The sequence below is a fragment of the Spermophilus citellus genome, assembly GCF_964194105.1.
Source record: "Spermophilus citellus genome assembly, chromosome: 6".
Classification (NCBI taxonomy): domain Eukaryota; kingdom Metazoa; phylum Chordata; class Mammalia; order Rodentia; family Sciuridae; genus Spermophilus; species Spermophilus citellus.
The window spans coordinates 115385691-115413448 of NC_138187.1; the positions used below are offsets into that span (position 1 = coordinate 115385691).

The 27758-nt window shown below is 37.5% G+C and overlaps 1 long non-coding RNA gene across 1 annotated transcript in view; it reads left to right on the forward strand.

The window, feature by feature from the left end:
- LOC308652048 overlaps positions 1-27758 on the forward strand; it is a 278634-nt gene that overhangs the window by 9361 nt on the left and 241515 nt on the right. Inside the window, exons 2-4 of the long non-coding RNA XR_014022721.1 lie at positions 6802-6967; positions 9641-9798; positions 24300-24426. This is a non-coding gene — a long non-coding RNA (uncharacterized lncRNA). The remainder of the gene's footprint in view (positions 1-6801; positions 6968-9640; positions 9799-24299; positions 24427-27758) is intronic.

Below are 27758 nucleotides of genomic sequence, written 5' to 3' on the forward strand. Positions count from 1 at the left end.
TTTGTGGATCCTTAGGTCACTGTCATGACTACTCAGTGCTATTCTTGTGGTGTGAAAGCAGCCTTAAAAAAACAGGTGAATGAGCAGCATGACCACGTCCCAGTCCAATCATATTTACAAAAACCAGGTAGCAGTGCTAGATTTTATCCACAGGCAGTAGTTTGCTGACCTGTGTTATAAATCCCTAGAAGAGAAATGTCCTAAACTTTCCTACCAGGAAAATTTCAACTTTTGTGGCTGGATGTTCTTCATTATGTCTGGTTCATGTCCTTTGGCTTTAATACAAACCCTCCTTCTACCCTCTGGGGAGGTAGAGGACATCTGTGTGGGGCACCCTTTTGTTGGAAGGACTAACTTTGTCCTGGGGAAAATGGTTACAGATTGACCCAGAGGATTTCTAGGAGCTCTGAAATCAGAGGACATGCATTCATATCTTGGCTTCAGTGCTTCGTGTGCAGTATGATTTTAGGCAAGTTGCCCAACCATCCTTTGCCTCCGCCTTCCCTTCTGCAAAATGGTTATGCTCATGAGACTAAGCCCATGGTGCTGTTTGACTATCAAATGAGATGTTATGTTGTAAAGCACTTTAATCCAGTGCTCCTTAAATGTCAGATGGAAAGAACAGGATGGAGATAAAAAGGGAGAATAGCCTAACGTTGAAAAATGCAATTATTGGGGGACAAATAAATTTGGAATATATACAGAGAGAGACTTAGCAAAGGAGCAAAGGCAGTTGTAGAGGATGGGTTGAATAATTACCTGTCTATTCCACTATCCTTCACTACCATTTATAGTAGATTTCACTTTAAAATTATCTTGCCAATTTGTTTGCTTCCATATTGCTGCTCTTTCTCCACTAAAATATAAACCCCGGGAGGGAATGGTCGTGTCTATGTTGTTTATCACTTTATCCCCAGAAATAGGTGTTCAATAAATAATTGTCAATGAAAGAACAAACAAATGGGAAGATTGTGTATACTTTTTTATTTTTATTGTTGGTTGTTCAAAACATTACATAGTTCTTGACATATCATATTTCACACTTTGATTCAAGTGGGTTATGAACTCCTATTTTTACCCTGTATACAGATTGCAGAATCACATTGGTTACACATCCACTGATATACATATTGCCATACTAGTGTCTGTTGTATTCTGCTGCCTTTCCTATCCTCTACTTTCCCCACTCCCCTCTCCTCCACTCCCCTCCCCTCTTCTCTCTCTACCCCCTCTACTGTAATTCATTTCTCTCCCTTGTTTTTTTTCCCTTTCCCCTCACTTCCTCTTGTATGTAATTTTGTATAACCCTGAGGGTCTCCTTCCATTTCCATGCAATTTCCCTTCTCTCTCCCTTTCCCTCCCACCTCTCATCCCTGTTTAATGTTAATCTTCTTCTCATGCTCTTCCTCCCTACTCTGTTAAAGATTGTGTATTCTTCTGAGGGTCCAGTTTCAAGAAAAATCCAGCATAATGGGGAAAAAAAAGAGCGGGCTTTCAGTAAGAATGAATTAATATTTCCCATCACTCTCATGGAAGACAGCACTGCCAGACCATCCTTCCTGTGTATTCTGAATTGATACAGGATTTCTGCTAGTTGTTACACTGAGTTTTTGTTTTGTTTTGATTTTTTCTTTATTCTTTTCTTCTTTTTTTTTTTTTTCAGTACCAGGGATTGAACCTAGGGGCACTTAACCACTGAGCAACATCCCCAGTCCTTTTAATGTTTTATTTTGAGATAGGGTCTCCCTAAGTTGCTTAGGTCCTCGCTAGGTTGCTGAGGCTGGCTTTGAACTTGTGATCCTCCTGCCTCAGCCTCCCAAGCTGCTGGGATTACAAGTGTGCACCACCCCACCCAGCTGTTATATTGACTTTTAACCCCAACTTTCTTACTTGTTGACTCTATTCATACTCCTAGATCCATAACAGGGATAAAAATTTAGACCTTCATTGTAAGAACAGGTGATGGTTGTCAAAGACATAAAATCAAGAAGGTGGCCACTTTTGTGAAGTTCCTATATCCACCAAAGTGTTACAATGAAAGAAGAGACAAACAACCCTTGCTTCATTTCCATGTGTCATGGTTTCTCACATTTCTGTTTTCATCTTATTGAAGGAGAATGATTCAAGGGGAATCAATCTGGCCTGACACTGCATCTACTAGTAGAGTGTTTTAGGCACAGGATACATACTACTCTACCTTTCTGACTTTCTTGTTCTTTTTCTTCTTCTGTCTCTACATTCCAACATTTTTTCCCACTTTTAAGATATACTTACTGAGCAAATGAATAAATACCTAGCATAATTCTATATATTCATAACTCTTTAATTAGATAAAACATGTATTACCAATAAGGCAATTTCAGAACATGTGTAAAGCAACCCACCAACATCTAAACACTGAGGGTCAAAGGAATGCCAAATGTGGGGAAAGAGACTCTAGAGGGAGTGGTCAATTCATGATGACTTTCTACTAGAAATAAACTTGGTCTTGGAAGGATGCCTTAGAAATCATTTAGTGAAGGGAGGATGCAAATCGGAGAAGAAGATTAGACAGGAAGCGAGTACCAAAGCACACACAGCATAAGTTGAGTTTGGAGAGAAGAATATTCAAGAAATTTTATTGAGAAGCTACTCTGTGTGTCAGCACTATCCCAAGAATTTAATTTAATAAGAGGACTGATTCTTATCCTCAAATTGCTGAGGATATTATTGTTGGCAGACTTTTGCTAATAAACTTGAAACTCCACGTTTTATTTAAAGTAGATTTAACTAAAATATCAGAAAGTGATAAAATTTCTCCAGGGAACCATCCCTCTCCAAATTAGTCACTTGAGTTGTTTAAAGTCCAGTTTTAGATTTTGACACCCCAGCATCAAGCTTTTGATGTACAGTATTTTTTCTTTTTCAATATGGATGGCTAATAGTAGGAGAGGGGTTGAAACAGTTAATCTGTTTCTAATGGCCCCATTATGTGAACTTGAAAAATGACAGTCAAAGTACTTGACTTTAGTTTATGGAGATGGTTTCCATAATGGCTCCCTGGATGCCACTCCCAGTGTGTGATCTCCCATGAATCCTGACAGCTAATGAAAAAAGAAATTGGTGAGGCATAAGACCTGTCACACAATTCCTAGCATCACTCTCAGCTGGGTTATCTCCAAGCCCAGCTGCAGTGCTCCTCTGCTCAGCTTTGGACCTTCTGAGTGTGTCTAATCTTAGGCAAGATAAATTTATCTAAATCGCTAAGAGATCTGGCTTGGAGACAGAACAAAGACACAACATGTAAATTTCAAGTGTTATACTAAAGAGGTTGGTTTTCTTACCCATACATTCTTAGAACTGCATAGACATTTGTCCTTTTTCTTTCATCAGGCTGAGATTTTTCAGAAGTACATCAGTTGGAGATCAGTGATACAGAATAAGTTAAAAGATTTCCTGAAGTTTATTTTTCTTGGTCCAGATTTATAGAGGAAAAGATAACACTCATTAAGGGACTACCCAGTATGACACTTATTATCACATTTATTTCTCAAAGCATATATTTTTATGTATGAAAACTGAGAATCAGAAAAGCCACACTGGCCAAGTTCACAACTAAATGGGGGAACATTAAGCCTGCAAGCCCATGTTTTCTCTTTATAATATTCAGTCTTTTCCTACCATGCCATATTATCCTTATTATTGGGTTATCATTAGAAAAGAAATAACATTTCCTTTATATTGCCCTTCAGAGGTTGATTTGTCAAGCTAGTCTTACAACATTCAAAGTAACTTACATATTATACCAATTCTTCCAGATGATACAGATATACTTTTAAGATATACTTACTGAGCAAATGACTCCCAATTCATTTAATAATTACTAAACCAATGATTTACAAAAATGAATTACCATGCCATCTAAATCATAAACATAGATGTAGAAATCCTTGGCAAAGTATCTTAGCAAACAATGTATAAAAAGGTAATGCTACAAATAGCATAATACTATAATCATATTGCATTATTCAAAGAAAGCAAGTTTATTCTAGTATTAAAACTGTATGTTCGTCTTATTAGATGAAGAAAAAGCCCCAATAAAATTTAACACTCGTTCATGAAAAGAAACTTTTAGCAAATTAAGCATACAAGAAAAATGACTTTATCTTATGAAAGGTAGTCATCTAAATCCCTCAGCAAACATCATAACTTGATGGCAAAGCAGAAGCGTTCTCCTTAAAAATCAGAAACATGATAAGGAGACTATGGAACAAAATTGTCACTAGTCAATGATATATATTTTTTTGTTCTACATGAAAATATTCATATATCTTAGAGAGAAATTATTAGAATTAACAGAGGAGTTTAGCAAAGTTGTTGAATTTGAGCTTAATGAATAAAAATTGAATCCTTATATGCCAGCAATAAGTATTTAGAAAGTGAAACTGGGGAAAAAAAAGACGTCATTCACATTGAAGAGCAAATAACCAAAAATAGCCAAAACACTCTTGAAAAGAACAGGGTGGGGAAACATGTCCAATGTGATATTTTTAAAGGCATGATAATTAAGACAGTGAACCAGCAGTGCACAGGGAAAAATAGACGAGTTGGGTTGAAAAACTGGGAAACACCCCTGCACATGGGAAGCTGGGTAGAAGACAGAGCCTGACACTGGGGAGAAATGGACATTGGTGCTAGGAAAGCTGAGTATACATATTAAAACAGCAACGGCAGTAACAACAACAACAACAACAACAACAACAAAATACAGAAATTTTATACCTACATCACACCATATGGAAAAATGAACTCCAGGAGAACTGAAGTTTTATCTGTGAGAGGCAAAAACTTAAATACTTAGAGGGATTTGGGGGGGGGGGACATATTTGTAGCTTTGGAGTGAGAAGACAAAATCAGGCAAAAAAATTACAAAATATAAAAGAAAAATTTTGATAAATATTTAGACAAAAATTAAAAATTTCCAGAAAAGTACACTGTAATAAAGTAAAAAATAATAAAATAAATAAAACCTGCAAATGAGAAAAAGTTTTGTAGCATATTTAGTTGACAAATTATTGGTATCAAGAAAACAAAGAATTCCTACAAACTAATAAGAAAAAGAAACCTCAATATAAACATACAGATATTTCTAAATGAAGACACAGAATGTATAATAAACAGAGGAAAAATACTCATCCTCATTAATTATCAGAAGTACATAAATTAAAACTACAATGAAATATTACTTTTCACCTTGACCCAGGAAGATAAAAAATAAAATGGTAATAAAATACCAAGATGTAGTGTTATTGGAGAAACTTCATACATTGCTGGTGGGGTGTAGACTATTTTGCAAAGCATTTAAGCAATATAATACTTGGAATATTTGAAGGCAAACATCTTTTAAGTGTCAAATATTCCGTTTTTAGGCATATATTTGAACAGAAACTGTTCTAGTCAAGCATATGAAAGACAATGTTCAACATAACATATTTCATTTTAGTCCAAAATACAGAAATAACCTCAATATGAGCTGCAACGTGTGATACAGTGAGTCTTCTGAGAGCAGTAAAAATGGATGAATATGATATAGACTTCCTTACTGATAAATTTCACAAATGTAGCCAGCAACAAAAAAGCAAGTCATAGATATCTGTGTAATTTTTGCATTTATATACATTCTGAAACATACAAAACTAAGCATGGTATGTCAGGATGCACATATATGTAGTAAATGTGTAAAGAAAAACAATGGAGTAAGAATTATAAAATCTTATAGTTATAAAAATTCTTATAATTATAAAATCTGGCTATTTCTGAAGAGTAGAAAAAAGATGTAATTAGGAAAAGACATATAGGGACACAATAGTTATTCGTGATGTCCTATTTCTAAGCTGTTTGATGTGTGTGCATATTTGTTTCATTTTCTATGTAACAGATATTTTGTATATGCCAGAGATATTCCCTTAAAACTTTAAAAGAGAAAATTTATGTCATTATTGCAAATCAGTGGTTTTGTGTGCTGGTAATTTTTTTTCCTAATATATTTTGAGAAAAAAATAGGACTATTAAAATAAAAATAAATTTCCCATGTTGTTGAAAACTCTTATACCTTTTGTGATAAACGGTATAAAGTCACTTATAAAGTCACCGTCCTTAGGGAATCATATAATTAACTATCAATAGCCCTAGAAACTTGTGTGACCAAAGTACCCAGTTCAGCCATTCTTCTAAAAAGTGTGGCTCTGGGGACAGCAAAAGATAGGATCAAGTTTTCATCTATTTTCTTCATCTCTAGAGCAGAAGTGGCACAGAAGTGCCTTCGGGAACAGACAAATGACATCAAGGAGCGAGGTAAACGGGGGAGGGTTGAGGCAACCTTCTTAGTCTATGTCCTCTCTGCATGAGATAGAGCTATTTATCTCAAGTTGGGTGTGACCCTTGGGCAATTGAATCCAGGTTTTGACAAGATTCATTTTTTCCCCAGAAAAAATTGAAAACTCAAATTTTATGTGAACCTCTCCTCCATTTAAGTGTTGGGAATTAATTCACATATTTAAAATAAAACATTGCAGGTCAGATACTTCCATGTCTGCAAGCTGCCCTGTCTGTAGCCTACTAGTTTGTGGTCTTACTACAGAACCCAGCAGGACACCCTGCACTCAGTAGTGGGTATTTTATAAGTCTTTTCAGAGGTAGTGAATGATGTCTTAATTTGCCAATATCTGAAGAGACAGTGGGAGAAACATTAGAAAGTGGCTACAAAATTCTTTGCTAGTCTTTATATTGAGAAGAAATGTCATGTCCTCTCCCCTGTCTTAGTGAGACTTGGATGGCTTCAACAATCAACTATGGAAGCAAGTCACACTATCCTGTCTTAAGAGAATGGGATCCTCTACTTCATGTCTGTTGAAAAATGTGCTCTGTGGGAACCCTGTTATGCAAGAAGTCTGACTTCCCTGAGATTTTCACCATGAGAAGGCCATGGGTAGGTGCTCTCATTGGCAGTACCAGCTGATCTTAGTCTCCTAACCATTCCTGCCAAGGTGCCAGACATAGAAATAAAGCTGCTCTTGACTCTCTAGATGAGCCCATCTGCCAATGGAGCACTCTCATGGGTATTTATTTTATGCCATGACGAACAAAAGAATTATCCAGCTCAATCCTGCATGCATTACTGACTTAAAAAATTGTGGCATATGATAAAGTATTTGTTGTATTAAAACACTAAGTATTGGAGTAGTTAGTTATGCATTAATAAACACTCTAAAATTGTTTATTTAGCTTCTAATTTGTCTAACCATGAATCACTACATGCTTATGAACTTTATTATGGCTTTTGTTGAGGACAGAAAAAAGAAGACTTTTCATAAACTCCATATGTATTATTACCTCCAGGAAAAAAGAAAATTGAACAAATCTGTAGGAAGATCATGGTCACCAAATTTATGGTGACTGAGGTTGAGTTGGGAAATCAGAGCCCAAACCTTATGTAGGAATGCTGTATTAATCATTTCACATGAAGAACATATTTAAGGAGTTGTGGGGCTAATGAATTAATTTTAAAATCTGTTCTCTAATCAGGGAGTTTGCTTGAACAAAAACACTTTGCTGTGAAAGATAAGGAATTCAGATGCAAGGATGGTCTGTGAGGGAGGAAAATCCAGATTTGGGGCAAAAGGTCTAAAGTCACTATATAACCTGATGATGTTCATTGAGAATATGGAGTCACACTGTCTGCAGAACTGGGGACAATGCTTTTGGGGGCATCACAATTCAGAAGAGGTTTGGGACCCGCTTGAAAGGGCCAGCTACTTTATTCAAATAGAAGAGGTCATCTAAGAAAGACTATGAGGGGTCAGCATATGGAGGAAATTCCTTGGAAAGAAGAATGGAATGCCCAACATAATGGTCTAGAGGAGTCTTATGTGCATTAGAATTAGTACAACTCTGAGAGTGAAACAACAGTTTGGCATTTTAAACTCAATATTAAGGAACCCAGAAGAGTGAGGTTAAGATTTTATATATGGTGTGCAAGTGTCGGCATGAGCTCAGATGATGAAACTGAGCTCTGTCATCTCAATGCTGTTCCTGATGAGCAGGACAGATACCATCTAGAAAGTGAGCGAGCGGACTCCTGGGCTCTCCAAGGGGATGAAGGTTGACTGGTTACAGGAAGCTTTTTCCATAGGCACTGAAAGATGCCTCTTACGTTGTCCCGAATTCACGTTAATCCTTAGGAAACTCTTCCCAAGTTTGGCCTGTAGAGAGCTGAGATTATGAGTATAGCAAAGTACATTTTTAATATAACAGAGACTCTAAGAAACATATAAGCAAAGCCCTCTGGTAGGAGGGCTTGGAAGAGATGTAACTACATGGGGGAAAGAAGCCCAGCTGAGCAAAAGGTACACCTACAGCTTCAGCCATGGTGGGAGCTGCCATGATCTATTATTATCTATTTCTGCGGGATCTGCAGCAGCTACAGAGTAGGGAAGCGCGGAGGTAAGCAGAGACTGTGCTGGCAGTGGATGAGGGGAACTCCAAGGCTCCCAAGAATATGTTAGAAGCTCTGGATTCTGTGGTCAGTTCTACAAATATCCATCATCCCCCTACATGAGAGGCACTGTCCTTGGTACTAAAGAGGAATGAATGAGTGGTACCCTCCAAATGCTGTTCATCTTATTTATGGAAAGGTCACATGAATAATTTTGATGCATTGTTAGAGATATTTCAGAAGTTATGGGAACACAGAGGAGAAACACATAATCCAGCTCAGGGTGTAGGTCAGGAGAGGATAGAAGAGAGAATGACTGAATGGAGTTTTGAAAGACATTAGTAGGAGCTGGCTAAGTTATAGAGTTGATAAGAGTATTTCTGGAAGAGGACATAGTATTAGCAAAGTTACTGAGGTGTGAAATAGTGCTGCATGGAATACAGTCTGTTTTCAGGGAGTGTAAAGTCCAAAGTGAGCAGAAGAGTGACAGGAAATGGAGCTCTTGGGTTTGGGAGGGTCTGGCTCTTGGGTCCACTGGAGACTTGTTGGTTGCTTATTGGCATAGGTGAATTTGAATTTTCAATACAACATTCTGATGAGAGTGTGTACAATCAATTCATGGGAGGAGGCAACACTAAAAGATGGAGACTATCAGAAGATATTTCCATTTTCCCAGTAAAATTTGTAGAGATCCAAACAAGAACAAGTAATCATGAATAGAAAAAAAAAAAGATAAAAATAATCAGGAGGCAAAATTGGCCAGACTCAAGACTTGATTATTTTTACAGAATAAAGGAAAGTCAGTGGGACACTGAGACATGGGACACTGACTGGGGACACCTTGTGGATAGTAGTGCCATTTGATTGAACCTGGGGATACAGGAGTACCAATATGGGGGAAGCTTATATTTTTTGGAGCTCATAAAAATCACCAAGTAAGATGTTTTCGTTAACTCTGGTCACCTTCACCCACTGAGAAAAGGCTTGGGAAAGTATGGATTACATAAATTGTAGTTTTAAAAATGTAGTAATAGACATTTGTATTAGGAAATTAACCATCTCTCATTGTCATATACTTGAAATACACTGCCTAAATTATGTGTCATATCTAGTGGTGGAACTGAAACACTACTCAGTAACAATAAATGCATTTACTTCCTTTTCTAGGTATAACAAAAGAACTTCTCTGAATAGCCATTGCCATAATCTCCAAGTCAGAGAACTCACAAGTTTCAAAATTGTGAAGAGCTACATTAGTGTTACATAAAATGCTAACATTGTCAAAAATCAAAATGGAGTTGTTTGGATCCATCCTAATAAAAAAAGTAAGTAGGGTCAGGATGTTGCAAAGGAAGGGTTCTTATGCACGATTGCTTCATAGTAGCTATCATAAAAGACTCTGCTAGAACCACAAACTTGCACAGAGGCTACCAGAACCTCATTTTTAAAAAAAAGTGCTTCTATGAGGACATCTGCCTAGCAACTGTCTGTTCAACCCAGACTGACGCCACTCTTGTTATTAATCATTGTGGCTAAGGATTATTGTTTCAAAATATCTGACATAATCTTCCTCAGTTTTGTCTTTAAAAACTTCCCATTCCCTCATACCCTTTGGATATGCCTGTTATGGCTTGGATCTGGAAAGTCCCCTACAACTCATGTTTTGAATACATGGTTCCCAAAGCAGAAAGGTTTTGGAGGTAGAGATTTTAGGCAATGATTAAGTCATGAGGGCTGTAACCTCATCAGGAGGTTAATCTGTTTGATGGATTAATATTGCAGTGAACTACTAGGTTGTAATTACAGGTAGGTGAACTTGGCTGGAGGAAGTAGGTCACTTTGCTACTATATCTTGTCCCTGGCTTTCCCCTTCCCTTCCTCCTTGCCCCCTTCTTCCTCTCTTCTCTCTTCTTCCTGGCTGCCATAACATTTCTGTCTTTGAGCCTCTGACCATGGATCGAACCACTGAATCCATGAGCCAAAATAAACATTTCCTCATCTAAGCAAAATATCAATTAACACAATGCCCATAGTTTGCTATGATATGTACATTTCATTCCATATTCTGCTATTCCCATATCACAATGCTTTGCTGCTCCCAAATAATCATCATCATTCTTTGGAGAATCTTTCTCCTTGTTTGTTACTTAGGTTAACAATGTGGAATCTCATAAAATTTCCTAATGTAGAATAGAATTTCTACTTACTGTTATTTTAGCCTTACCATGACAAAAAAAAAAATAATAGAATAAATTTGAAAGCAAAAGAGGTAAGCACCCTTTTACTAGCAGTAACAGTGGAAAGAAGTACAGTGGAAATCTAGAAAAAGCAGTTGAGAAATGTAAATTCCAGTGCAGGAGGTACTAGCTGAAGGCAACAATTAACCTTAAACATAAACCCAAATTGACATGATGGTAATTCTGCATTATCTATAAATGGAGAATTGGGTTCCCCGTCTTCTATGTGTTAAACAGTGATTACATACATGACAGATTTTCATTAAAAACTGGAAGCTGGGCACACCAACCATGGCACCTATTAATCCCTCCTATGTGAAGCTGCCTCATTCAATTGCTTGGGTGAACAGGGAAATTGCCAGATAAAATATAGGAGAGCCAGTTAAATTTGAATTTCAGATAAGCAAGTAATCTTTAAATGTAAGTATGCCCCCGATATTGTACCTTAACATTTGTATTTGTTAAATCTGGCTGCCTAGGGTAGGTGTATCCTGAACCCCAGGATCTTTCCCCTTCTCTTTTTCTTTCCATCAGGAAATAAAACAAAACAAACACACCAAGAAAGAAGTTGGCCTAGGGTGATTTAGTATAAAAAATAACTTGGTATGCAATAATCTGTTTAAGCAACGACAGTGGTGATTAGCTGGATCAATTGTCTTCTCTCCTTTTCAGTCCCTAGAATGCAACTTGTGAATCATGTAGAGACAGGAGACAGCAAGAGCTGAAGTGCATGTGTGTGGGCACATGAGGGCCAAGATGGAAGCTACAAATGTGGCAATGTGACACTGGTATAGAAACCATGAGCACTCATTCATTCACTCAAAAATAGGTGTTGAAATAGAAAAAAGATGCACAGGTACCAGGGTAAAGCTTCAGACAGATGATGAATAGTTATAGGAGAAACAGCCCGACAGGGCTGAGGGGCCTCAATGGAAGGAGATTATAGAGAACCTTCTTCCAAGGGAGAGGTGCATGTTCTCCAAGTTTGCTCTTCTGGCCTTCCCTAATGGCCTCTATGGGTTAACATGAGCCCATTACTTGAGGGTGCCTGTGTGACTCTCTCTGTCTTGCAACAGAAGAGACTCATGAATGCCAATGGATAAAACAAAGCCAGTTTTAGTGCTAGAAAAAACAAACCCTTCACACAATTCCCTAAGGAAAAGAACCCAGTCTTCCTGCAAAGTGTGATATAGCTAGGGCTTGGGTTTGTTAGCTTTTATTGTGCTTATTTGTTTCCTTTTAAAAAAAATTGAAAGGCTTACTTTCTTCAGAGATTTGATAGGCAATGGAAGTGTCCCGTTCCTAGTCATTCTCCCTGAATCTACCCAGAGAGCAGTGAGAGAGCAGTGAGACTGGATCCAGGGCATTCAGGGGCCCAATATGTGGCCCAAAAGAATTCAATGTGCTCAGATTTTCTTTGTCCCCCCTCTCCTCTTGCTAAGGAGTTTTGTGATGGAGAAATCACATATTTGTTTTATATATATATATATATATATATATATATATATATATATATATATATATATATATTTGCATGGAATGATGCAATTGCATGGAATGATGATTTCCTTTAGAAACAATATGGATTCTTGAATTTTCTTTTGGTAGAAATGTAATTATAAGAGGAAAGAGTTGAAAGAGTTGAACTTGACTGTTTATACAGCTATCTCAGGGGCATCCATCCATCATTTTCTTTCTCTTTCACTCCCACTCCATGAACTTGGCTATTTCAACTCAGAAAAAAAAGCAGCAACAATGAAAAAAATCCCAGGATCCTGATGAAGAAAAAAGTCCATTACCTATGTACTCAGCAGATATAAATATGCTTGCAGTGTGTTTACAGTCATCAGTCGAGGGTGGGGACTGTTGGAATATACTGCTACACTGCTTTCTAAACATATTCTGCACTTTCTCAGTGTGTGAGGAGCAACCACTTGTATGCATACAGACCACAAAGTGATTCAGAAAAAGAACCCGATAACCTCAAATCAGAACAACAACAATAACAGCACTTAGGTTTGCTTCACTTATGACAATAATGTAACTGCGGTCTCCATGGAGTCCCTGATTTCTGAGTTGTTACATCAAGTCACTATTTTGCTCTAACAGCTAGAATATTCTCCCATTATTTTCCTTCTGCCCCTGATGACATGGCTATGACCAGTGGATTGACAGCCAGGAGTGTTGGGTTCGTATGCATGTACGTATGGTCCTTACAAGGGGCATCTTACCTTCGTCACTGCAGGGAAATGCCATTTTCTCTATTTGTTTCAGTGTGTTTTAGTAGCGGCCCAAGAAAACTTGTCTCTGGGACCTCCTGACCTAGCTGTCTCTTGTTCCCAGTGATACTGGGAACAGCAGTAGAAGTAAAGGCCTGGAAGTTTTGATTTTGTTGCAAATCAAAGTGGGAAAAAGGCAGGCTTTGGTAGCATGACTCTGACCTTCTGGGAAAAGTAGGGAGAAGAAAAACTCTTAGAAAATAACACAATAGGAAATCACATGTAGGGGATTAAAGACAACAATAGCAAACAACAAAAAGATTTTTGTTCCAGGAAGGGAGAATGAGAGACTCTGGTTCATATATTTGCTTTAGATCAGAATGCTAGTATCATAGGTGAGTTATATTTGATTCAAACATGATCAGGTTATCTTCGTTTTGTTTGAAAAGGGGAATTTTCTAATTTAGAGTATTGGAGAAATTGAGTGCTGAAAGTAAAGATCCTATAATTACTCACTCTTGCTTTTTCCCATGCATTCAAATTCATATTAATGGTCCCAGAACTTACTGCTACTCTGCAAACCGCCCAGTATCCTAACATCTTGGTAGAGCTGACATCATGAACTTGGGAGATGGATGGAGCCAACTCACAATACATCTAGTCAATTTTTTAATGACTGAATGTTGTGAATCTGAAATCTAAACTAATTCTGACATTTGATTTAAAACAGAATATAGAGAAACTGAAATGGCAACAAAATTGAGACTTGTTTGCATAGTTTTGAAGAACAAACAAAATATAAAATCTCCTTGAGTTTTATTAATAAAACCAAACTTCTGGGTGTGAGAATTGCGGAATCCTGGACCAGTTGTATGAGCTGGGCTGTGAGCTTGGGGACATGATATTTGCTCAGGAGGAAATGACAATGTCTTCTATATCCGCAAATGAAGTTTCTCAGGAAACAAACAAGGTGCTCTCACTCAAACTCTAAGACAACCCCTCCAACAACAGAGAATGATTTTTAGCCCCTTCAATAATGCTTCAATAGGGAGGCAATATGGAATCATGAAAAAGTCCAGGGATCAGATGGACATGAGAGGTGTGAATCCTGCTCCTTCCACCACTAGACCATTGTCCATGGGCAAATCACATAATATCTTTGACCTCCCTTCTGTCATCTGTAAAACTAGGGGACTAGTAAAGGGATCAGAATTTAATGACCATTATATGTTCAAGTGGGTAAAAAACAAAACAACACAACACAAAACAAAAACATACTCTATCTAAGGCAATGTGCTGAAAGCTTCATTGTTATTCTTATTTGCAACTGAAGAAATTGAAGCTCAGAGAAGTTAAGTGACATTCCTGAAATCTCCCAGCTACAGACAGCCTTATCAGGGATTTAAATCTAGCTCTGTGTGATGCTAATGCTCATATTCTAATCCACTTTGCTCAGAACCCAGTACATTAAAGGTACTCACCTTAGATGAGTACATTCATTCTTACGTTCATTGATTCATTCAACAAACATCTTATTCAGCACCTAGTTGGTGCCAGATTCTCATATGAACTGACAATACCATCATGAATATGGTATAGTTTTGTTTAACCTTAAAACACTAGCCTGTGTGGCATTAGGGAGTGTGGAATAATGCAGAAAACACTGGCTTAGTTGTCAGGAGCATGGTTATTGATATTAGCGAGGGGAAGATGGAAGTGGGAAGAGATGATCTTGCAAAACTTGGGGACATAAATGGCTCCTTGGAACATCAGGGAAGCATTGATCTATCCTTGTGCCACCTGAATTCTTGGCCAGGACTCTGATTGGATGACTGAGTCTGATTCTCCAATTTCCCAGGCCTGGTGTGACAACAGCTGGCCAGACCTGGATGGTGGTGACAGTTCATGAGTGGTGGTCCTTACCTCAGACTTGGGTTTTATAGCTTGGTGTGTCTCTAAAGACCCACCATTTGTATTGTACATTCTTATTTCCTCAGTGGTTCTCACCTGGAGGCAATTTTGGCAGTATCTGAAAACAGTTTTGCTTATCGAAACTGGTAGGAGGTAGAGAGGGATGTGTCAGTGGTATGTAGAAGATAGAGACCAGGGATGCTGCTCCCCATCCAGCAATGCACAGGACAACTTCCTGTAGAAAGTAGTCATCTGACTCCAATTGTCACTAATATGAGGCTGAGACGCTCTCAGCTGCCCTTCTAGTCTCTGGTCCTGGGATGTAAGTGGCTTCTATTTCAGTTTATCTCTGTGCTTTTCTGCCTTGCTTTTGGTCTGTGCATATAATTGTGTTGCTTTTGAGCATGGCTATGTCTTTCAGAAATATATTTCAACATTTTAGTTATTATACTGTGTGTCCTGCAGGAGAAAAATTAGGTATGTCTAGTTGTAAAAAACAAAAAGAAACCAACTTATACTCTGGTTTATATTATTTCAAACTGTGGGCCTAGCTGGTGTGGTGGTGCATGCCTATAATCCCAGCTAGTCGGGAGGTTGAGGCAGGAGGATTAAAAATTCGAGGCTAGCTTTAGCAATTTAGTAAGGCCCTAAGCAATTTAGTGAGAGCCTCTCTCTATATATATATAAATTTGGTTAATGTATGATTGCACTTTAGAGAAGAATCTCTCAATATGACATATGATTAAAAATAAATGCAAATTCCAGTGTCTATAAAATTGGGGGCTGTACCCTGGATGACTATGAGTCTGGAAAGATAAATGCTGAGTGAACCTTGCAGATACTCCAGCCAAACTTCTTCAAGGATCTTTTCTCTTTCAATCCACTGTTGAGCACTATGTGCCTTAATGTAAAAACTATAACTGGTCTGAACTGGGTTTACTGACAGCTTTGTCTGTGACCCTGAACTAGAGACACTTTTTTTCTTTCTGAGTTTTAGTCTCATTACATGAAAAATGAAGGAACTGGATTACGTGATGTTTAAAACTTAATAATGTAGAATTCATGTCTCATTTGTTATTTATGTAATGTACACCTAATTGTTTATAGTGCATTTCAGAATAATACAGTTACTATCTAAATATTTAAGACAGAATAACTTCAAATAGATTATTCTTGTCTTATTCTTTATAATTTAATGGACTACGAGGACGCATAGGCTACTGGCATGACATGATTAATTTTGTAACATCTCTCTCCTCCTATGTATTATCTGCAAAACAGGTTTATTAGTAGTACCACATCTTAAGATTGTTTTAAAGATTAAATGAACAAATACACACAGTCAGTTATCAACTGATGTCATTTTTAAGATTTCCAAAAAAAATATAGTCGAACTATTAGCCATCATATAGATCAAAATCGAAGTTTGTGAATAACTCTTTGACTTTCCATCCAATGTTGTTCACCCAAAACTCCCCCAAGAATTAAGAAATGAAAAATAAACAAACAAAAGTACCACTTGACCCAAAACAACAACAAAAAAGTCCTTAAAAGCCCTAAAATAACCAGGGAGTCTTGGTGCTAATGGAAACTCTAGGAAGGGGAAACAATTGAATAGGACTTTCCAGTTTCCCTTCAGCTGGGATATAGGAATATAGACCTTCTATGTATAAGAGTCTGTTAATTTTTCTGGGTAGGTTCCCTGCATAAGTGGGAGTAAAACATTTTGGCTAGGGTTAAGAACAAGGGCTTTAAGTTAATGAGCAAAGGGAAGTTTTAGTCCAATCTAAATCCAAATCCAAATCCAAATCCAAACACACAAGCCCCATTTGCAAATTGGAATCTGAATCGAATCCCTTTGAGGTTTGCCTGTCTCTAATTAGCAGCTAGTTAGCCCCTGTGCCTAGCTAGGCACAGCCATTGGCAAGATAAGGATTCGTTTTGGGTGAAAAATGCATTTCCTCTTGTAAAAATGTATGTCCTTCCCCATTACAATTCAATTACTTTGGAGGATATGGGAGGAAAAGATGATGTTTTAGGTGGTGGAACGTGAATCTGAAAGAAGGGTATGCCTTTAGTTAAGAGGACAATAAAAAAAGGGAAATGAGCTTAGTCAACTGTAGCTTCTACTAAAACTTCCTGATGCAAAATTAAGTAGATTCCCACTAAAGGAGCTAAGAAAGCGAGGAGGAGAAAAGACATTGCCTGTAAAAAAAGGAAGACTGTGATTCTTTTAAGAGCCTAAAAATGGGCTGGGGATGTGGCTCAAGTGGTAGCGCGCTCGCCTGGCATGCGTGCGGCCCAGGTTCGATCCTCAGCACCATATACCAACAAAGATATGTCCGCCGAGAACTAAAAAAAATAAATATTAAAAATTCTCTCTCTCTCTCTCTCTCTCTCTCTCTCTCTCTCCCTCCTCTCTCACTCTCTCTTTAAAAAAAAAGAGCCTAAAAATAAAGATATAGGACTTTCATGTTTAGTTGTGGATAGGTTCTAGAGAAAGCCTTTATATGCACAGAAAAACACACTCCTTATACCAGTTAGTCCTTGCAGTGGAACAAAACACACACACACACACACACACACACACACACATACACACACAAAAAAAATGGCTTAACACAATGGTTTATTATTTCTCTTGACCCCTTGGTTTGCTGAGATCATCTTGGTGGTTCTTCTGCTGGGCCTACTTGGGATCACCTGGCTGGCCATAGTCACCTGGCTGCTTGACTGGGCCTGGAAGGTTTAAGATGGCCTTGCTTACATGCCTGGAGCCTTGATACCAGTCTGCATGGTTTTCGTCATTCTATGGTCTTTCTTGGGCCTCCTTCCCAGTGCTATCCCTGTGATAGCATTCCTAAGAGATGACAGTGGGAACTTCGAGCCCTGAAGTCTTACCCTCAAATGTTATTAGAACATCACTTCTGCAGCATTCTGTTAATCCAAGCAAGTCACAAGATCAGCCTAGATCCAAAGGGTGAGAAAATCAACCTTTTCTCTTAAGACAAAATCATAACACAAAAACACAAAGGGTGTGGAGACAGTGGATCATATTTTGGGGGGAGGGCATTGTTAAGGATTTATGTGTAAATCTGTGGGAAATTATGTACATATGAGGGCATTCCCACAATAGAAAATGTTAGCCAAATGTCTCCAGCCAAGAAGGTCAGACCTGGCCTTGGGCAGTAGTGGATCTTTTGAAGTGTGGTATCCCCGTTGCTTCTGCCAAACATCAAAGCACTGTGTTGAGTCATTAGCTCTTCCTTAAGATCCCGCAGTTCCTTCAGACTTACCCGTAACTCTATCCATTATTCTCCGGAGTAAATAAATTTAGTGTTGATTTTTGGCCTGACCATATACAACATTAGAATGCAGAAAGGAGCCTGGACTTCCTGCTCTCCCAATGACATGTATTTTATTTCTTTATTGAATATAACTTTGTAAGATAAAATTATATCTTACAATTGCCATTGTCTTACACATGAGCTTTTGGGGGACACCTCATATCCAAACCATAACATCACCTGATATTATATCTTTGTAATTATATCCTGAAGGATATAATTTAAAGACCAAGTAACCCCTTTGGCATTCACAATAGGGCAGGTTGTGAAAAGTGGTTCAGAAAAGGCCTATGCAATGGAGATTCTGGGGATTCCTCTTTCCAAAAGGAGTATTGGAGGGAATGTGCTGTGCATGGACAGTTTTTTTCTTTCTAATTTAGTAATTAGAGAATTTAGTCCTTTTTTAAAAAATGTTGTTACTGAGAAATGAAGCCAGGGGTGATTTACCAGTGAGCTACACTCTCAATCCTTTATTTTATTATTTTTTATTTTTAAATTTTAAGACAGGATCTTACTAAGTTACTTAGTGTCTTGCCAAGTTGTGGAGTCTGGCCTTGAACTTAAAATTCTCCTGCCTCGGCCTCCAGAGTTGCTAGGATGACAGGCATGTGCTACAGTACCCAGTTAATTTAGTCCTCCTTCAACAGGACAAAACAAATAAAACTGGCAAAAAGAGAACAGAAGTTTCACAAAAATGGAGCTCCCTTCACTTGAGAAAAAAATTAAAAAGAGAGTTGTGTTCTTCCAAACCTAGACCCATTGAAACCAACTTGGAATATTATTGAATTAAGTCCGTATGTTTGGCTTACTCAAAATGGGGATACCTAAACTTCTTCAGGTACAGGATTAGATCAGGTGATGTTATGGTTTGGATATGAGGTATCCTCCAAAATCTCATGTGGGAGACAACGACAATAAAGTTCATAGAAGAAATGATTGGATTGTGAGAGCCTTAACCCAGTCTGTGAACTGATCCCCTGATAGGATTAACTGGGTGGTAACTGGAGGAGTTGGGGCATTGGGGGGCGTGGCTTTGGGGTATACCTTTGTATCTGGTGAATGGAATCCTCCCTCTGCCTTCTGATGATGATATGAGTCTCTTCCCTCTGCCACACTCTTCCACCATAATCCTCAGCCTCACCTCAAGCCCTAGGGAATGGAGTGATCTTTCTATCATTAAGAGTTCTGAAACTGTGAGACCTACAATAAGCTTTTCCTCCTTTACAATTGTTCTGGCCACACTCTTTTAGTCACAGCAGCGAAAAAAAAAAAAAAACTGCCTAAAACAGGTGGCAAATAATTTAACACTATTTTAGATGTTCTTCAAAACACTATTGACAGGGATTCTGAGGCCATAATCTGGTTAGATATGGCCATTTTATAATGTCTTCCCTGAGCCCAGAAATAGGAATAATGTCAGGTGTGCCCATATTTGTCAGTCCTGGTACAAATTGTAGAATGCCCTCCCTCATTGGCCTGGCATACCTGTCTATTAACTTTTCAAGGCTTAACTGTTTTCATACCCCCCCTTCCATGTTAGTGTTACTGAGCATCATCATTCAGACCTTTTTCTCTGGGACTCCATACCTAATACACTGATCAACTCCCTGTGTTTATACGGTGGCTAGCACTTTGATGACACAATTGAGAACACAATACAGGTTTTTTAAAAAAGACATCTAATTGGAACTTCTTCTAGAACTTTTGAATAATTCCATTTAAATAGTGTTTTTCTTTTTCTTTTCTTTTCTTTTCTTTTTTTTTTTTTTTTTTTTGAGTTAGTTCTATCAGGTCCATGAACATTAACTCCAATTTTTCCTGCAACAAAGTAGATTCTCCTGGGAAGAATCTCAAGGAAACTAGAGTTGTAATGGTTTGTTTCTTAAGTTGAAGAGATACACCCAATACTGCGAGTCACACTTGCAAAACTGACAACAAGATAGTTAAACTTAGCTCCAAGAACCGGAAGGAATTGAAGCTTAAATAAATATCAAGATATTAGGCCTTTACTTTATTGTTGCTTTTTGGGGAGGTCAGTGGCCAAATTCCTACTATCTCAACATTGCTGCTTTTGTTTTACTAAAGAAAACAATCAATAGAGTAAAAAGGCAACCTATGGAATGGAAGAAAATATTTGCAAACTATACACCTAAAAAATGATTAATCTCCCAAACACAAAGAACTCTGACAACTCAATTGGTAAAAGAGAATTAAAACCAACACCTAATTACTCAGTTTTAAAGTGAGCTAAGGCCTGAAATAGACATTTCTATAAAGGCATACAAATGGCCAACAGGTATATGAGAAAATGAGCAATGTCATTAATCATCAGAGAAATGTAAATAAAAAACCAAAATGATGTATCACTCATACCTCTCAGAGTGGCTATTATTTAAAAAACAAATGACAATGACTGTAGGCAAGTGTGTGGACACATTAGAATCCTTGTATAATGTTGATAGAATTGCAAAATTGTACAGCCTCTGTAGCAAACAGTAAGTATTTGTCTTTCAAAATTAAAAATAGAACTATCATATGATCTAGCAATCCCACCTTTGGGTATTTATTCAAAAGAATTGAAATAAAAATCTCATAGTGATATTGCTGCATGTTCATTGCTACATTATTTGCAATACAGACCCAAGATGTGGAAACAACCTAAATGTCCATGGACAGATGAATGGATGAAAAGCTTCATATATACATAAAATGGAAACTTATTTAGCCTTAAAAATGATGATCATGCAATGTTAACAACATGGGTGAACCTGAGGACATTATGTTAAGTGAAATAAGCCAGTCACGGAAATAATTTCAACCATGAAATTGCATGTTTCCAATTTTATGGGGTGTCTAAAACACTCAAACTCACAGAATCAGGAAGTGAACTATTGCCTCATTGGTTTGGGGGAGGGGAAATGGGAAGTTATTAATTGATCGGTATAAAATTTCAGTCAAGCAAAATAAATAAGCTCTAGAGATTTGTTGTACAATGTCATACAAGATATTAAGAGTATGGATCTCATGTGAAGTGTTCTTTTGTTTGGGGGGTAGGGGTGAGGACTGCTAGGGATTGAATCCAGGAGCACTTAACCATTGTGCCGTATCCTCAGGCCTTTTTATATTTTGTTTTGAGGTAGGGTCTCACTAAGTTGCTGAGGCTGGCTTTGAACTTGCGATCCTCTTGCCCCAGCCTCCTGAGCCACTAGAATTCCAGGCGTGTGCCACCATGCCCAGCTCATGTTAAGTATTCTTAACACTGAGAAGTTAAAAGAAAAAAGATAATGGAAGTAACCTCTATGCAGTGCCTGGGGACTATATTTATTGCAGTTTTCAAATCACTTCACAACTTCACCGTAGGGAGGAATAGTTATATGATTGGTTTGTGTATGCCTTCAACAATATTTCAGTGTGCAAGGTGAGGATATTTAGAGTTAAGCTGTGTGTAGAGTGCAGAAGAAAACATTATGTTAGAATCACACAGCCTGGGTGTAGCTCCAGTTCTGCTCCGAAATAGCTGTAATGTTGGGAGGCTTGCTATAGCGGTTCAGGGCCTCTTTGCTAAACTATAAAATGAAGAGGGTGATGATCTCCCACATACCTTCCAGACTCCCAGGCTTTGTAATCATGGAATATTGTATAAGAAAGTAGGAGACTACAGGTCTACTGAGAACTACTTCGAATCTGTATCATTGTTTCCTTGTGAGCAAGTAATTATGGTGGTTTTTCTAATACATGAGTTATATTTATGAGTGCTTGCTATTTTCAGATGTGGACGTATAACTTTGGAAGTGATTCAGTTCCAAATGGAGCTTTTCAGCTTTGGAATAGTAGGGTTATGATTGTTTTTCCTTTTTAGTATTGAAGCATGGGCATTTTATGGACAGGTTTGTAAGTTGTTATCATGTTCCTACATAAATCAGTGGAGGGAGGAAGTTGGGTGAGCTGAGGAATTCTAACAGAGCTAAATATGTATGAATTGGGTTCCTTTTCCATACCTTGGCTTCTATTTAGACCTTTGCCTTTTCCTTTAGCCAGGATTAGTCTGAATGGTTTTATTTTCAAGCCTTTGGTAGGAGTCCTTAACCTGAAACACTGGCCCAGCTGCTCCAGATGGCCTGATCAGACAAGCCAAGTTCCCATCACACATGGAGGTTAACCACAGAAGGTGAGCATTGGGCTATCTAAGTTCAGAGTGAGATTCCCAGTATAACAAAGGAGGTCTAGATCCTTTGTAAAGCTTTCTCATTTATCCCCAATGTAAATTTTTGGTTTTAAAGGGCAGCACTTCCCAAACTTAAATGCACAACATCTGGAGATCTTAATAAAAAGCATTGATTCTGATTCCATAGACCTGCATTAGTAGCAATCTCCATGCCCCCAGTTCATGGACCATAATTGAAAAAGCAAGGCTCTATAGATATCGTGAGATAATCAGCTATTTAAAAGAGCCTCTTCCATTCACAAAGGTCTCTACAAACACACAAAATCCAAATATTGCAACCTTTCTCTTGGCTGACGGATGCTAAATAGGTTGTAATTTTGAGGTGAAAAATCTGACAACAGCAAAAGATAAACTAGTGTCTGAAATATGTGTATTTGAATAGGAGGCAAATACTATGGAAGAGAGAACTGTCACTAATGGGTGAAAACTTGAGTTTTATAACTAGACAGCTTGAGAGGGGGAAGATGAATGGCTTCTATTGATAAATAAATGCTAGATGCATTGGGAATATCTGCCAGGATTCCTTACTTTTTCTTGGTTATTTAATCCATCACACTCAGTCACTTCTTAAAAATTTGTAAAAATTATCTGGAGACGTTCGTATATAGGCTTCTTTTTATCAGTGGAATTTAAAAAGTTTATTTCATAAGTGTAAATATTTTTATTTATATCTGCCAAAAAAAGCCTTTACATTTTTTTTTTTTTGAGGGGACAAGAAGAGGTGCTATATTTGTGTGATCTGAAATAACCAGCTGGAAAATGAAGAAAACAAACATGTACAAACAAATTGATTATTTGCTTTATAACAAATTAATTTGACTATTTTTTTAAATGTACCTTTGGCAAGAATTAACTTTTGGTTTTGATGTGCTAACATTAAGCTTCAATTTCTCTCTTCTCACCTCAACGCACCCAACAAAAATAGTGCAATCTTTGCCATATCTTTTCTTCTAGAATTTATTGTAAAATTTGACAAATTCATAAAAATAATTCATAAGAAGAAAGGACTGTAGTTATCACAGCATTCACTTCAATTTCTTTGTTGTGCTCCTCATCAGCTACATTACATGCATTAGCATCTTCATTAGCATCCATACTCATCAGCAACATCTTTGCTTTGCTTTATTTTTTTTTAGAGAAAGAGAGAGAATTTTTTAAATATTTATTTTTCAGTTTTCAGTGGACACAACATCCTTATTTTATTTGTATGTAGTGCTGAGGATTGAACCCAGTACCCCGTGCATGCCAGGCGAGCGCGCTACCACTTGAGCCACATCCCCAGCCCTTTGCTTTTCTTTTTAATCTTCAAGTTCCCTGAATCAGTCACAGAAGAGAATTTCTTAGACTGTTTTATATATAATTCAGGTGTGCTCCTGAAGAGCTCTATGAATTGAATCATTCCCCCAATTAGTTGACAAGATCATTACAGAGATATCTGTAATTACATCCAGTTTCTAACACTTAAAGATCGTCTGGTTCCAATCTCATTGTCAAGTAATTAATGATCTGTAAACCAATATTTTTATGTAGTGTGTCACTGTCAACTAACAAGACCTGTAGAAAGTCCTTCGGGCATTGGAGCTACTACTTTTGCAGATATTTGCTTTCACAGTTTCCATTTTCATATTTTGAGCTATTCTAAATATGGATGTGGTGGTTTTAAAATATGTCTGTGAATTTTTGATGTACCTTCTTAAAACACATGGGGCCTGATTCAAACATATACAAACAAATTGATTATTTGCTTTATAGCAAACAACCTTGAGCTCCAGTTAACTTTCATGACTCACTTCTGATGCACAGATTATATTAGAAGTGATGGTGTGTGAATTATGAGACCAGATCATAAAGGCACATGACCTCCTTCTTGCTCTCTCTTCCTCTCAGATCCCATTTTTAAGAGATGCCAGCTGGCATGTTGTAAGGAGACTCAGCCCTATTGAAGCCCTATTGGCCAGTAAGTGAGGCTCCCATCAACCATAGTGTGGAATGGAAACCTCTTCCCAACAGCTATGTGAGTGAGCCATGCATGATCCATGTTGGAAGCAGATTTTCCCACTCCAGATGAGCCTTCAGATGACAACACCCCAGTTGATATTTTGACAGAAACCCCAAGAGAGACCTTAAGCAAAATTACCCAGCTTCCAAGTTTCTGACCCACAGAAACTCATGCTTATTGTTTAAGTCACTAAGTTTGGGGGATAATTTGTTGTGAAATAATAGATAACTAATACAGAAATTATACTTGTCATTATCAAAGAAGTATCAATGATGGTTGATAGTATTCCTGAATATTTTGGGAAACTAGGCATGTTAACTATAAATATGGAAATAGTTGTATATCAAGTATAGATAAAGCAATAAAAATGGAAACAAAATCATTGAAGATAAGGCTTTAAGAAAAAAATGTCCCTAACCCTTTAATAATAATGCCTAAAAAATGACCACTCCTTGCTTGTGTCAGTGGCCCTTTCTGTTGTTAACCCTTACACAATCTTCTGCATTTCCTAAAACTGGATGTGTGGTGAGAAGAAAGGAGGTTGGAAGTCCACAATTAAAGAAGGGAGAATGAGAAGTGGGCTGTGGCCACTCCTGCCCCGTAGATCATGGTGCTCTTGGGATCTGCTGCCTTCATGAAATAGAAATGAAGTTGCACACTGTGTCCCCATCTGTTCCTCCTTTGTATTATCAGGTCCAGTGTGGATTGAGTGCACTGCTCTGTTCAATTTACATTAGTCCACAAAGCAACAAACACAAGAAACTTGTTAGGAGGACCAAGGGCTCCCGTGAAGTTTTTTTTTTTTTTTCTTTAGTGTCAGAAATGTCTCATAGTGTAAATTAATCCTGCAGAGTTCAAGAAGAAGAGCATTTATTTTTGAAAGTTCTCTTGTGCCCTCCATCTCTTTCATTGGGGGGGGGGGGGTCCATGTTACCATATGTACTTCTTCAGAGGAGTGGTTGAAGTTCAGCCAAAGATCCAAAAGCATTAACCACCTCCTGTTTGACTCCTTGGAGCAAAGCCAACATTGTTTTTGTTTTGTTTTTTCTTTCTCTTACCTTCTTTCAATGACACAACTTCCGCCAATCTCCACAGTGGTGAACCTCATTTACATATTATATAGACAGAGACACAGGGTTCTAGATTTCTTTTGTTTTGATTTGTTTGTTTGTTTTTGTGGTGCTGGGGATAGAACCCAGGGCCTTGTGCATGGGAGGCAAGCACTCTACCAACTAAGCTATATCCTTAGCCCCAGGGCTCTAGTTTTTGTTGTTACTAGTTTTAACATATTCCATTTTGAATCATAGAATGTTAGAGCTGGAGAATATCTAAGGATTATTTGTTTTGTGGTCTGAAAACTGAGTCCTACAGAGCCTTGAGGGTCCTTTCATATATTTTAAGTCATCTCCATATATTTTAAGTCATCTCCATATATTTTAAATCACCTCTAGATTACTTATAATACTGAATATTATGTAAATGCTGTGTAAACCAGTGTTATTCTGTATTGTTTAGGGAATAATGGCAAGAAGATAACATCTGTCCTTGTTCAGTATGGATGAAATAATTTTTAATATTTTTGATCTGTGGTTGATTGAATCTGTGGATATGGATCCCATGGATACAAAGTAGTGGCTGTAATCTTGAATTCTGATCATGTCTATTTAAACAAATGGTTCTAAGGCTTCTGATTTAATCTATTGCACTCACATTTAACATGCTTAAAGTGAGATTCAGAGAGATAAATTGAAAGTCATGTCATTTGTGATGGTTGATTTGGGCTGAGCCTCCAATTTGGAGTTTCAAACTGTGTGGAAGGTGGTCTTTAAACACACTATGCCACCTTCCAAGTATCAGGACAAATGATGCATAGCAGGGCCTCATAGGTAGAGCTGATTCTGAATACGAAATAAAAGTATGTGGCCATTTTAGATGACCTTCATCTCTTGTTCCTCTGCGTATTGATTTGTACCACTGTCCCAAAGATACCATTTCTTTATCTTGGCTCCATTTTTAATTACTAGTGCCTTCTGGCATTTTATGTATCCAGTCAAATCCTTTGAGAATTGTGACACTATGTTCTTTTCTTAAAGTCATGGGGACATTTTATTTTCTAAGAGTTAAAAAAAAAAAAGTTCATTAAAACTTTTTCATGGATGATTAAAAATATAGCCCCCTGAACTCCGCCCCCAACTGCCTCAAGTCTATTTTTACCTGAATTTGATTTAGAAAAATGTAGAAGTGACACAGTAGGTGGCTCCCTTGAGCAGAAGTGAAACCGTTTTGGTTCAATGTACCTCTGCAGCTGCTTTCAGTTGGTAAAGGCACCTGTGGCTTTAGGAACTGAACAGTGACCTCCCGGCTGTCTCCAGGAACCTCCCAGCAGGGTAAGACATTGGAACCTCCCTGCTCCATTCTCCTCCAGCTTCAGCTCAGCGACCATGGGAAACCCATCTATGAAGATTTTTCAATGTAAAAACTTTCTGCCAATTTTTAAAAGAATCAGTTTAATCGCAAAGCAGGCAGTCATTAAGGGTATTCCTAATTTTTCCATGAAAAGAAACATTCAAACTTTGGTTGTAGCTTGGGGTCAGCTTTATGTTGTGGGCTGGTAAGATAAGAGGATGTGGTGTGCTCTCAGCTTTCCCTTGGTACCCTCAGGGCCCTACTTTTCCATTTTCTTCCCTCCAGATGATAGTTCCACTTAAATTTTTGTACCCAACTGAAATATTCTTTCTTTGAATTTAAATTGTCCCAAAATGTCAATAGCAAAATAATTTTTACTTGCTAAAAACGAAACTAAATTCTAGATAACACTTTATTTTAGTCTGTTTTAGTGTGTGAAGATTTGACCATGAAACTCTTGAGCAATGTATGGTCAATATGTGAAATTATATCAAAATTGAATTGTACTTATATCCTACATTTTTGAATGGCACAGTATTCTTGTTATCTTTATCAACTTTATTAATGACTAGCAATGGTCCTATAATTACACATTTTTATGTGCAAAACACTACTTTTTTTTAAATAGCATGGTACTCATTTAGAAACCTTGTGATTAGGTATTCCAAAAAAATAGGTGAGGTCATTTAAAAAAAAAACAGAAAGAAAAAGTAAAATAAGTCTTACAAAATATTGTGCAACTACAAAAATGTTGCTAATTATGAAAAATTGCCCTTAGTTTCTATATTAACAATATTCTGCATATATTAGTGATTATGATGCATGTACGGTATAAAAATGAAACCAAATTCTAGATAATACTTTATTTTAGTCTGTTTTAGTGTGTGAAGATTTGACCATGAAACTCTACAATGTATGGTCAATATGTGAAATTATATCAA